General features: G+C 46.2%; 1 protein-coding gene across 6 annotated transcripts in view; it reads right to left on the bottom strand.

Annotated features, from left to right (window-relative positions):
* Window positions 1-12794, bottom strand: part of KANSL1 (KAT8 regulatory NSL complex subunit 1) — a 73461-nt gene that overhangs the window by 55764 nt on the left and 4903 nt on the right. The window contains exons 1-2 of one of the 6 annotated variants that reach the window (XM_083146964.1): window positions 11163-11371; window positions 10055-10098 (exon numbers count right to left, since the gene is read on the bottom strand). The exons of 3 other annotated variants lie outside the window; for them this stretch is intronic. The gene's annotated coding sequence lies outside the window, so the exon portion shown is untranslated. Of the gene's footprint in view, window positions 1-1535; window positions 1933-10054; window positions 10099-11162; window positions 11372-12794 lie in introns of those variants that run through there. 2 more of the 6 variants (XM_083146963.1, XM_083146962.1) reach the window with 2 other exon arrangements.

Raw genomic sequence — 12794 nt, 5'->3', positions numbered from 1 at the left:
GTCGTTTTTTTTGGGGGGAAAAAAAAAATATCATAAAATAATTAAATACAGTTATGAGGCAAGACAAGTATTACATGAAACTTACTAGACGCACATGGAGAGCAGAGCAAATAATACAGAAAGGTAACAGGGAGCATGATTAACAGGGTGAATCAGTGATGCATCAAAGGAAGAGGGAGGTGGGGTAGGGAGGAGGTGCTGCTGATCACAAGGAAAAGCTTTTTAGGCAAGACTCTTACCATGTAGGAAAGAAACATAAGGCTGTAGGTACAACTGCTGCACTTGCAAACCCAGGTGGATCTCTGAGTGGCAAGTAAATGCAAAAACAAGAAAAGCTACAAAAGGGATATGTACACAAGCATTCACAATTGTGTTGTTGTTTTTTAATACATATTAAAAAGTATACAAAAAACCATTTACGTGGTCAGATGGATTTACAAGTGTTTTTTTTTTCTTTTTTTAAGCGTGCTGACAAAACAGGAAGTTGCTATCATGCACAAGCCAAAACGCATGAGGAAACACATCTTATTACGTTTACAATGCGCTGCCATTGAGAAGAATGTGAGTTTTCTACTGCATTGACATGCGTCAGATGCACTGAAACTGGATCAAGGAATAATTATGCACGGCCTCATTCGGTACTGTGATTTTCTGGTCACAGCCATACTTCTCACCCAAACTGAACGTGTGTACATTTCCTTATGAGAGGTCAGGAACAAGTGAAAAATGGGTTGTTGAATAAAGGCAAGAGGAACGTAGGGAATGAAAGCACCAGTGAAACACACAAAGGAGCAAAAAGGAGAAAAAGTGGGTGGGAGGCAGAACTGAGTGATATGCAGATGAGATAACACAAGAAAAGTGTGTTCATCAGTAGGAAGAAAGGCATTAAAAAAAAAAAAAAGTATAGAATTATACAGATCCAGCAGAAAATGAAGTTCAAGGTCTGCGGGAGTGGTGAGGAAGAGAGAGCCAGCAGTTAGTACAGCCAGAGATCAACATAGGTAACAAAGAATTAAACAGGAGTGAGTGTCTGGTTGTAGGTAATGAAACCAGGGGATTCTCTAAGCAAAGTGCAGTTAATACGAATTACAAAATGAGTGCATGCAAGGCAACACGGCAGCCTGGCAAAGCCTTATTAACCAGCAACAACAAACAAGACACTGATTTCAATATAGGTGTGTGTGACACTAAAGGCAGCTATAAGCGCCTGTTACTAGCCACACTTCCATCTGTCACATGACAGATCACACATTATAAATACAAACAGTGCTGAAATGTACATTACACTAGATCACTGCACAGAATGCAGCAGCTCTCCCCCAGGCAGCTACTACAGAAACACAACAATTTGTCCTAGCAGGGCCCCCTCCCCCCTGATCCTTAATGCAGGAACAGGGCGGTGGCAGCAAAAGGGTTACTAAAGGGAAGCACAGAGTACAAGAGCCATTCAGGAGACCTTTAATAGGGCATTTAACTCTCACTCCGTGACGGGAAGGGGTTAAAGGTGGGAGATAGAGGAATAAAGGGAGACTTACACAGGATGCAGCTGCCTCCGTGCCCCCCCAGGGGGGAAAGTGAGTGTCCAGTACACGGGGGGGTAAAGGATCCCCCTCCAGGATTCAGGTCGTCAGATCCACCTCCTGCCCCCAGTGGGCTTGCAATCCACAAAAACACCCCCCCCCCCCCTCTGGGGGGGCAATAAAAAGGTCGGGGGCAATAAAAATGTGATGTGGCGGTGATAAAGAGTTTCGAGACCAGAATCCTCCAACCCCCCGTAGAAAAACAATGTGAGACGGTGCCCTCCTCACGTGATTGGGATGGAGCGGAATATGGAGGGCTGCAGTCACCCCCCCGGATCTAGCACTGGATCCTGGAGAGGAGAGGGGCAAAATGGCGCCGTCGGAGAGACGGACGGAGAGGAAGACTGCGAGGGAGGGTGAGGTGGAGGAGGAGACTCGGATAGATCGGGGGGAGGAGGGGAGTAATGACACCACGGGCGGCTGCTCCCAAGCTCCACCTAGCGGCCTGACCGAGGAACTGCAGCCTCCTCACACGATGCTGCTGACAGACGTTGTAATCATGCTGGGCACAGGCTCGGTGACGGTTATACACTCTCCGTTCTATTACATAGAGAACGTCACACACACACACTCTCTCTCTATACAAGTAACTAACTACAATAAACCTCCCTCACTGACTACAGTTCAGATATAAAAAGTAGAAGACATACAAGTCCAAACATGTGCAAACATAATACCACACAGCTCTAGCGTGTATGCTAGCCTACAACATAGCCCCATTTTCGACAACAGCCATCCAGATATACTCCACTCTGTATTTGGCACCTGAGAGAAAGCATGGGGTAGATTTTATAGATGTGCAAAGTACATTACAGTACAGTGCCCTGCTATCATGTGTGTATTAAATGTAGGCTGTATAGGTACCACAGGCCTGAGAAGTGGCTTCTGCTTTAAAATGATATGAGTCCTTGCAAGTCCTACAAAGTGGTATAAAACTCACAGAGTCCATTTATGTGAACCCAGCGAATCAGCCAATTAATGAGAAAATGGTCTATCACTAGAGACCAGCGACATGCCTTTAGTGCCCCACTTCAGCAAGACCACCACTTCCAAAGAATATTGGGTACTTGTGTAGTATCACGGCTCCCACGATGGGCATCGTATATGAAAAAAATCGCATCGCATGCGATCCGATGCCATTTTTCACAGAAATCATTGACGTGTTAAAATCATGTTAAATGCACCCCAAAGGGCATTTGTTACTGTACCACCCCCACTATGAACGCCAACCCGAAGCGTGGCAAGCGCAGCGAGCCCGCGAGGGGCGGCGGTACGCGTCCTACGACCTTTTCATACCCCCACTATCCACACCGTCCTGTTCTTCCCTTTATTCTCAACTCCACGCCGACGTGGATAGTGGGGGTATGAAAAGGTTGTAGGACGCGTACCACTGCGCTCGCCACGCTTCGGGTTGGCGTTGATAGTGGGGGTGGTACAGTGTGAAAAAAGACATATGGGGTGCATTTAACATGTTTCCTAATAATTTAAATGCATTTGGATGCATTTGTGATCAAAATTGCATGGCATGCGATTTTTACATGAAATGCATAAAAACCCCGGAAAAATCGCATCACATGCCACTACATATGGCATGCGATGGGAGCCGTGATAGTATACAAGTACCGAATATTGTTTCAACTCCTAAAATGTCTACCTCACCTATACTTCTATCTGGTAATCGATCAATACAAACGGGCGTGGTATGGGACTCCAACAGTCGGGATCCCGACAGTCATTATCCCGACTGCACGGAGTCAGACAGCATGGCAAGAGCAAAAAAAACCCTTGTGGGCACGGTGGCTCGCTGCGCGAGCCACCTATTCTATTCTCCCTCTATGGGGGTTGTGGACCCCCATGAGGGAAAATAGCGGGTGGCCGTCGGGCACCCGGCTGTCGGCATTTTGACTGTCGGGAACCCGACTGTCGGGAACCCATACAAATGCAGCATCTGTCACCAGCTCTGAGCACAGATGGTGCATCTTATTGGACTGCATGTTCCATCAACAAATGAGAAATACATTTATCATCAGGTATAAATCAGGATTGCTGGTCGCTTCCTGCCCACTCAGAGGTTTATGTATAGTTTGGCCTAAGGACACCTTACATGCCTATTTATTTCCGTTGCTGGCCGTACACTATACCAGACATTCCCAACCTCGGTCCTCAAGGCACACCAACAATGCAGGTTTAAAGCCCCATACACACGGAGCAATTCCGGCCAGAAACGCTGGCGATATGGGGCAACTGTTGCTGCGAGCACGCTCCCACGACCAGCGCCTTCTCCCAGCAGAGTGTCTCATTTTCATCAGCAACCATTGCTGGTCGCTGATGAAAATGAGATGCTCAGCGATATATATCGCTATGCGACCAATCGTCTCCTGTGTACGGGGCTTTAGTGATATCCAGGCTTGAGCACAGGTGACTTAATTAGTATCATAGCTATTTTGATTTAATCATCTCTGCTTAAGCCTGGATATCAGTAAAATTTGCACTGTTGGTGCCCCTTGAGGGACCGTGGTTGGGATTGCCTGCACTAGATCAACTTTCATAAAATTTGTTAGTTCGATTGAAAATCTGGTACTGTATGAGAGCAAATGACAATCAGCAATTTACTTACAAACCCAGGAAATTGGCCAAAAATATGCAGTCAAATTGTTTAAATCAAACTGATTAAACTACAGAACCAGGTTTGTCCGTCAGTTTTAGTCAGTTTCCAAATTTTAGAGGCAAATTACATTTGCTCCCATCCAGTAGCATATTTTTATTCCATCCAACCAACTAGTTGAATGAAAGTGGGTGTGATTAATGGCCAGCATAATAACACTGAAAAAGAAAGCATGAAACTGTAAACATTTACCACGTACATCAACTTTGTTTCCTGCTGTAAAAACAATCAACAAATTGTGCAAAGAAGGTTTGGTGGTCTGCGCACTGTCCTCGGTTGTGCGGTGCTAGCTGCTGCACTTTCCGGATGACCTGTCCGAATATGTTGCAGAGTTTTAAATGGGGATTTGTGCAGCGCTTTGCTCCTAGGTGCAGAGCGCTGCACAAATCCCTAATCAACAAATTGTATTCCAACCATGGAAAACCCCCTCCTGCTGATCAGGTGTCATAACAAAAATGCATGGATATGTATAGGCCCCGGTTAGAGTCTGTCTCTCTCTTTCGCTTGCATTATTTATTTTTAAATATATACATGATACAAAATGAAAACATTGTAAGGCAGAAGCTGATTAGCTGGTACTAGCTCACAATTGTCTCTCTCTCTCTGAGCTTTAATAAATACCCTCAACAGTTTCAAATGTATAGTGTGTGCAAACACACACACACACACACTTTGACCAGCATGAGCGGCACTTCATTTTCAGTATGAACAATAGCTAAAAAATACTCATATTGCCCTTATTCAGATCTGATCGCAGTACAAATTTGGGTACTTGTTTAGTTTCACGGTGGCAGCATCTCAGTCGCAGCAGCGTCTGTGTCCCCTTGCGGGGCTCGCTTCGCTCGCCCACGCTACGGGCTCAGTGGCTCGCCACGCTATCTAAAATCAACTCTATGCCAATAGTGGGGGTATGAACCAATTCACGTTGGCATGGACTTTATTTTAGATAGTTTTCAGAGCGCCGAACCCGGAAGTAGCGGGCGGCCATGCTGCCGCCGTGAAACTAAACAAGAACCCAAATTTGTTCTCAAAATGGACAAAACCATGTGCACTGCAGGTGGGGCAGATATAACATGTATAGAGAGAGTTACATTTGGGTGGGGTGTGTTAAAACTGAAATCTAAATTGCAGTGTAAAAATAATGCAGCCAGAATTTATGCTGCACAGAAACAAAATAACTCGCACAAATCTAACTCTCTCTATACATGTTACATCTGCCCCACCTGCAGTGCATATGGGTTTGCCCATTTTGAGAACAAATTTGTACTGCGATCGGATCTGAATAAGTGTACATGCTGCAGAGGAGCTTTGAGAACTCCTAGGATCTGCTAAAAGCAAGAACAAGATGCAAAGCTTCATATACACCTGGCAGATGTTTCTCAGCCCCTGCGTGTACAAGCACATGAGTCAACTAAATCCAAAGCATATTTATTATAATATAAAAAAAAATAAACACTGTTCTGCTGAAACCATGTGCAGCTCACACCAATACCCCTTTTACACCAAGCACATTTCACGGGTTATGTCGGGTTGATCCGAGTCAGGGCTCGGTGTAAATGGTCCCCCTTAAAAATAACCCGGGTCCAAAGACCTGGCAAATCAACCCAGAATGCTCTGTTTCTGGACTTTCCTCTGAATTTATGACTGCCATCAACTGTTTTAAACAGGTTAATGGACAAAAAAGGCATTTCACCACAGGTGATGGTAATCATAAATTAAGAGGAAAGCCCAGAAACAGAGCATTGTGTGGCTGGTTTCACACACTCCGGCTCCTGCCGGACGGTGAAATCCAGGGAGCCGTGCCGCACACGTTAGTTGTGAATGGACACTATTGTGTCCTTTCACACTGGACGGCCACGACCCGGCCGCACGGTTGCAGCCGGATCCTGCCACTGGAAGGGACGGCTGCCGGGCTGTGGCCATCCCTTCCATGATAAACTACTGTGTGCGGCACGGCTCCCTGGCCGTGTGGGATTTCACCGTCCGGCAGGAGCCGGAGTGTGTGAAACCAGCCTGTCGCTCCTGGGAAGGGTCATGTTGGGAGGTATGCAGTCTGGCAAGCCTGGAAAATTATCAGGATTGCCACTGTTTGGAGGCGGGCACTCACTGATCTCAGGCAGCTTCGCACTGCCCTGCTCCCTCCCCTCTGCAGCGCCGCCTCCTCCCTCCTCCTCCCCAGGTTTCTTATTGAAGTCCCCGGCGCCGGCTTATGACAAGCCGGCTGCCGGGGACAGGGACGCGGTGCAGGTCCGGACCCAGGGAGGTAGTGGTGGGTTTTTTGGTACTTAAGGCATACAATCAGATGCAATGGACCCGATTATTTCGGAAAAATCGGGTCGATCGCATCGCATGCAACCAAATCGCATGATGCGATCGACCCGATTTTTACATTGGATCCAATGTTAAATGGTCCCTGAGACATTGGGCATGGAGTTGATTTTATATAGTGTGGCGAGTGCAGAGAGCCACCGAACCCGAAGCGTGGCGAGCCCCGCGAGGGGACGCGGATTACTTAAAATGTATTCCGCGTCCGCTCGCCACGCTGTCGGATTTCCGGGCCCTTGTATATGATTTAATCTCCATTAGGGTATTTGGATAGTGCCCCGGTTGCCTGAAAAAAAATTTCATTTGAAAACACAGCTCACGGTGGCTGATCAGGGCTGACTAAATAGTGCCCCAGCAACTCAATTAATGTTCATGGGTAATTGAATACCGGCTTTAAGGGGCCTACACACGGGGAGATGCTGAAGCGTTGTGAGCGATACTGGATCGCAGCGATGGGTCAGCCCTGTGTGCTGTGCGATCTGTCAGGGCCAGGGTTCTCAGTTGATAATTGATTAATATCCGGCATACTGGATATTAATTGCTGGGCCCCTAAACATGTAGCAATGTAAGGGCATTTTCTAAGCGATCTAGTGATATTGCTTAGAAAATGTGGACATCCAGAAGCACTGATAGGTAGATAAGCAGGAATAAAAATATAAAACAAAGTGCATTATTTATAGTAACTAAAATGCTAAATAGGCAAAAGCACCATGTAAAAGCCAAAGATTGCAGCAAATGGCTACTATTGGAGATACTCTGTGATAGCCTCCATAACTCACTACTCCAAGTAAAGAGAACACACAAAAATGTACCTGAAATCCTACAAGTAAGGCAATGTGTTCAATTTAGTACAGCAAGTGTTATAAGCCTGTCATGCCAACAACTAATTCAAGGGACAAGTACATTATCAGAGTGTATTTAACCCGATTTGAATAAAGAGAACTGTTTATGAGGTAGTCACCACAGACAATGGTGATGTTCTGGGTGTGTAACACTTGGAATAACACACCTGTACAGCATTACAACACTCCCTGGACATGCTAAGCACTAACACGCACAGTGAACTTCGATCGAGCACAAATCACTAGAGGTTTTAAGCCATCATATTTTGTACAGTATAGAAAGCAGTGATTACAGAATTTCACCCTAAAACTGTCCACATTTTACCTACCCTATAGATGGGACTGTGGCTTATTCAGTTTCACATTTTGTGCACACCAACAGGACAGTCTCCAGTTCTGACAGTACATTACTGATGCCTAATAAAGAAGTACACACACACACACACACACACAAAGCAATTCTTATTTTCCTAATGAAGTTGTAACAAGACATACAAACTAACAATTCCAACTTAAAGACTACAGCAACGAATTCCATCTCATGTGTAGGCCTTCTTAAAGCAAGTAAGCTTGTGTCAGCAAACTGATTTAAGCATGGCCCCTAGTCTTTGTTCTCCACTATACTATCCAGCAGAACATGTTGACACTATAAATAAAAGCACACTGTCAGCGACAGCTTCAGTGGCCACCAGAGGGTGCCTACTGCATGCTGTGAATGCACCAAAGAACCTCCCGCGCACTACACAAACAACAAAAGGAGGGGCATGACATCACAGAGGCAACAGCAAGGCATGCAGGGAGATGTAGTCCTGACAGCAACCACAGCACAATGCAAAACAAGCATGCTACTCCATAAATTACAGCGCAGCATGTTGCAGAGTACAAATAATAACTGCCAATACACTGAACACATACCAAGCATACCCTTGCAACCGAAACGAAAATGAAGGTCACCAGGACTCGGAGAGAGGGATCCCCCAGGCAGCGGCGGTCCGGCCTAGCGGAGGCCCCACCTGGATGTATGGAGGAGGCCACAAGCGCAATGGCTGATGAGGACCCCCGTCCACCAGGCTCCCGGCGACCATCGGAGGGTGAGGTGAGGGGAAGCTGCGTGAGGACACCAGCGGTAGCCCCCCCCCAGCTTGCAGTTTCATCCCCAGACCACAGGAGAGGAAGCCTCTGCCCCCAGGAGACCAGCGGTGGCTCCCTTTCCTGCAGGCCCAGTCTCCAGCCCCAGGCCCCACTCGACTTGACTCTGCCCTGGCCCCCAGTGACTCTCTCTCCCCCACCAACTCCAGCCCCAGGCCTCACTGACTCTGCCCAGGCCTCAGTGACTCTCTCTCCAACCCCCTCACCGCCACCACCCACGCTGCCCGCGGCTCTCCCTACAGGAAGATTCAAGAGGGCGCCACAAATGGCTGCCTAGGAACTGTGCACTCAGCCATATGTATCCCTTGTCCCTATGTGATAACTGTACTGTCTTGCCCACACTGTTACCTCATACTGTGCTCATAATGTTACCCACCTGGCTGCTGCAACGACCACTGGCGCCGCTGATGGCTGCCTAGGCGCTGTGCAGCTCGGCGGGCATGTGTCCCCTGTGTGATAACTGTACTGTCCCTGCTTATATTGTTACCCACCGGCTGCTGCAACGACCAGTGGCGCCGCGGATGGCTGCCTAGGCGCTGTGCGACTCGGTGGGTATGTGTCCCCGGCATGTGTTCCAAGTGTGATAACTGTACTGTCCCTGCTTATTTTGTCACCTGCCTGGATGCTACGGCGACCAGTGGCGCCGCTGATGGCTGCCTGGGCGCTGAGCAAATCGGCGGATATGTGTTCCCGTGTGATAACTGTACTGTCCCTGCTTATATGTTACTCACCTGGCTTCTGCAACGACCAGTGGCGCCGCTGATGGCTGCCTAGGTGCTGCGCAGCTCAGCGGGTATGTGCCCCCCGCATGTAATGTCCAATGTAATGTATGTAATGCCCCCCCCCCCCCTTCATCCCTGCTGATGCTGCACTGTAATCCGCAAAAAATTCCTACTGTGCGCAAGCACACATGGCCAATAAAGTTGATTCTGATTCTGATTCTGATTCTGAAACAAGAAAATCACAAATAATGACGACTAACTGTAAGCCTATCCTAATACCCTACAGTACGATTAACACTCTACTTCAACTCCAATTTACTACCTATCAAACACTGACCCCATGTTTAACGTTTCTCTCAGGAAAAAAAGTGTCCAGCTGCACAAACGTTACAAACCACAAGGATCTGCTCCAGTTATTTGCAGGCCCAAAAGAATGGTACATTACAGAAATTATTCTATATACTACTAGCCCACGTCTATAAAGAGCCAACATATCACACAGCCCTGTACAAAAAAAAGCTACGGAGAGAATTCAACCAAAATTCCACCAGCGTCATAATATCCGATAGGAGCACAGCAAACCCCGGCGTCACATCGCTTTTAACCGAATTCCCCCCTAAGATACAACATCAAGAAAAGAATAATTACAGCAGAAAGAGCTTACAGTCTAAGAGAGATAGGGAACACAATATTTCAAATTAACGGTAAAAAGGTTGAACTTGATGGACGTATGTCTTTTTTCAACTGCTATGTTACTATGGATGTATATACCTGTATTAAATGAAGCAACTGCATTATCCTAAGTGCCTCGAGTCCTATTGGAGAAAAAGCACTATATAAATAATAATTTAGCATTGCCTCTGGAATATTTTCATATAAGTAAACAATTTGTGCAATAGCGATGCACAAGTCTTGTCCTAGACTATGAAGCCACATTATGAAAAAAACAAAACACATATTTCTAAGAACACTCCTATGCCCACCTGCAGTGAAATCTATGCGCAATATATAAACATCATAATATTTTACACTGTCTTTGTTTTACACAAAATTCCAGAGGCGTTTTGAATAATCTGCAGTCAAGGGGATCATTGTATAAAAAAAAAAAAAAAGGGCACATCCCTCAAACCCCCCCTCCATACAATGCAGTCCAGTCACTTTACATTAGAATCCCAGGACACCATCAGCTCGCCACCAAAATGTGCAGACAGACACGAGGTCACAGTACATTAGCCTACACTGATAGCATTTAGTCAATATGCTAATTTACACTACCATAAGAATGCACAGTTTGGGCTAATTTGCTTGCTATCTACTGTATGCAGAAGAGACTTTACCGTTATAAGAAATCCAGTATGCAGTTTATGAGTTTACATGTGCTATCTGCTATACAAATGGGATACATGAGAATTTTGAAACATAGAAAAGCAGTGGTCTACTGCAGTATACAACACAGATCTATATTACATCAACAAACATAATAAATACACACAATAGTAACCATCTCAGTTACTAGATTATATACCATGCTGAAAAGCTGCGTAACTGCTAGTGACAGGGTCAAGGCACAGCATGTCATATTGTAAGACATAAAGGACTACATATCCCATAATGCTTGAGCACAAAGTTACATAAATTAATACGTAATTTTTAAAACTCATTCTTAGGTAGGACTTTTCAGTAATGTGATTCATGAGAGGTGAGGCATCTAGCCTACAGAGCTAACACTTTTACTCCAAACCTGGGGGGTGGGTGGGGAGGTTCCTTCGCATGGCAGACTGACATGGAGGGAAATTCCAAAACAATAGACGGGAGGCAGGCGTGCACACAGAGTGCAATGTGGAAGAGAGACCCACAAAGACCTTACCCACGTACTTACAGGTAGGCAGGGGGCAGTTGCTGGGTGCAAGGAAGAGGAAAGCGCCAGATCCCAGCACAACGGAGAACAGATCATTGCTGCTGCCTCTGAATCATCTTCCAGCTTTGCACTAACCACACACAAGCTGCACTAATATGAGCTTCTGCACCACCCTCCTCCTCCTGCACAACACTAGGATGAGTCCATGCAGCCCCCAGGGGAGGACACCATGCAGCTCAGCAATGCACATCCACCACGCACGCTCCACAGAGGAAGGAATCCCTGCATTATCCCAGCCCGTACCAAGTCAGCCTGGCTGCGGAGGGGAGCACACATAAGGGTCAAATGAGAAGGAATCAGACGCTTGTGACAGCCACCCCCCACCCTTTGTGCAGTCTCAATGGTATTTCCGACTGCTGCTCGCTCGGAAACACAAGCATGCAGTAACGGACTATGACCACAGGAGGGCGTCAAGGCAAACCGAACGTGTCATCATGGCTGGATTCATGTAACATCAGCCCTATTATGCAACAGGCAGCTAATGCAGGGATCAGGCGGCTGCTGCTGCTGGCAAGATGGCAGCAAGGCTCACGAATCGTGTCCCTCAAGTTCACATATACACATTGTTTATCACACAACTTGCAATACATCAAAATACACAATAAGCAACATATTACAGCTGCAGGGACAAATTAAACCTGCACTGACCGTATTTGTGTAGTTGTTTTTGTATTACATGATTACTAATATTGTCCTCAGCAAAAACATTTACAACACAAGTCCCACACACACACTAGGTGATATTGTGACCAATGTAACTCAGAAAGGGTATATTGTTCACAATATCGTCTAGTGTGTACACTGAATATCGTTAAAGCTACACACCCCCACCAATCATCCTGCATGTCCAGGCGAGGCGCCAGCTCCCCCCCGGGATTCGGCAAGGGTGTATGCACTTGCCAATGCTGGCACTTTGCCTCCGCCAATTTCAGTGTCAGCGGGGCATCGACTAGTGTGTAGGGGGCTTTAGAGTGTAACGCATACATTAGTACACTTAAAATGCAACTCAGCACACTTAATAGTGGGGCAGTACGGATGGTGTAATGGTTAGCATTACTGCCTCACAGCGCTGAGGTCATGGGTTCAATTCCCACCATGGCTCTAACTGTGCAGAGTTTGTATATTCTCCCCGTACTTGCGTGGGTTTCCTGTAGGCTTATTGGCTCTAAACAAAATTAACACAGAATGTCTGTGTACATGTGGTAGGGAATATATATTGTAAACTCCACTGGGGCAGGGACTGTGTCAAATATTCTCTATAAAAGCGCTGCAGAATATGTATGCGCTATATAAGAAACTTAATAAATAATAATGTAGTAGGTGTCAGAAAGGTGAATTTGACAATCTTATTTCTACTTAAAAATAAGAGCAAACTATATTTATATCCCTTTCACGTCACACCTGGCAATTCAACCAGGGTTAAAAGAAGGGTTATACCCGGGTTGTCCTTTGTATAAGAGGCAATCCGGGTTCATTGTAAAAAGGTGTTACCTGTCTTTGCGATGTGAAAGCAGTATTTGGCTTTCTAAATGCTGCCATTTGGAGCAGTAGATAGAGATCGACCATATAAAAAGGAATCATTTAGAAGGGATA

Source organism: Crinia signifera, chromosome 6 (assembly GCF_055691185.1).
Source record: "Crinia signifera chromosome 6, ASM5569118v1, whole genome shotgun sequence".
Taxonomy (NCBI): Eukaryota; Metazoa; Chordata; class Amphibia; order Anura; family Myobatrachidae; genus Crinia; species Crinia signifera.
This window is presented reverse-complemented; position numbering and strand designations above follow the sequence as displayed.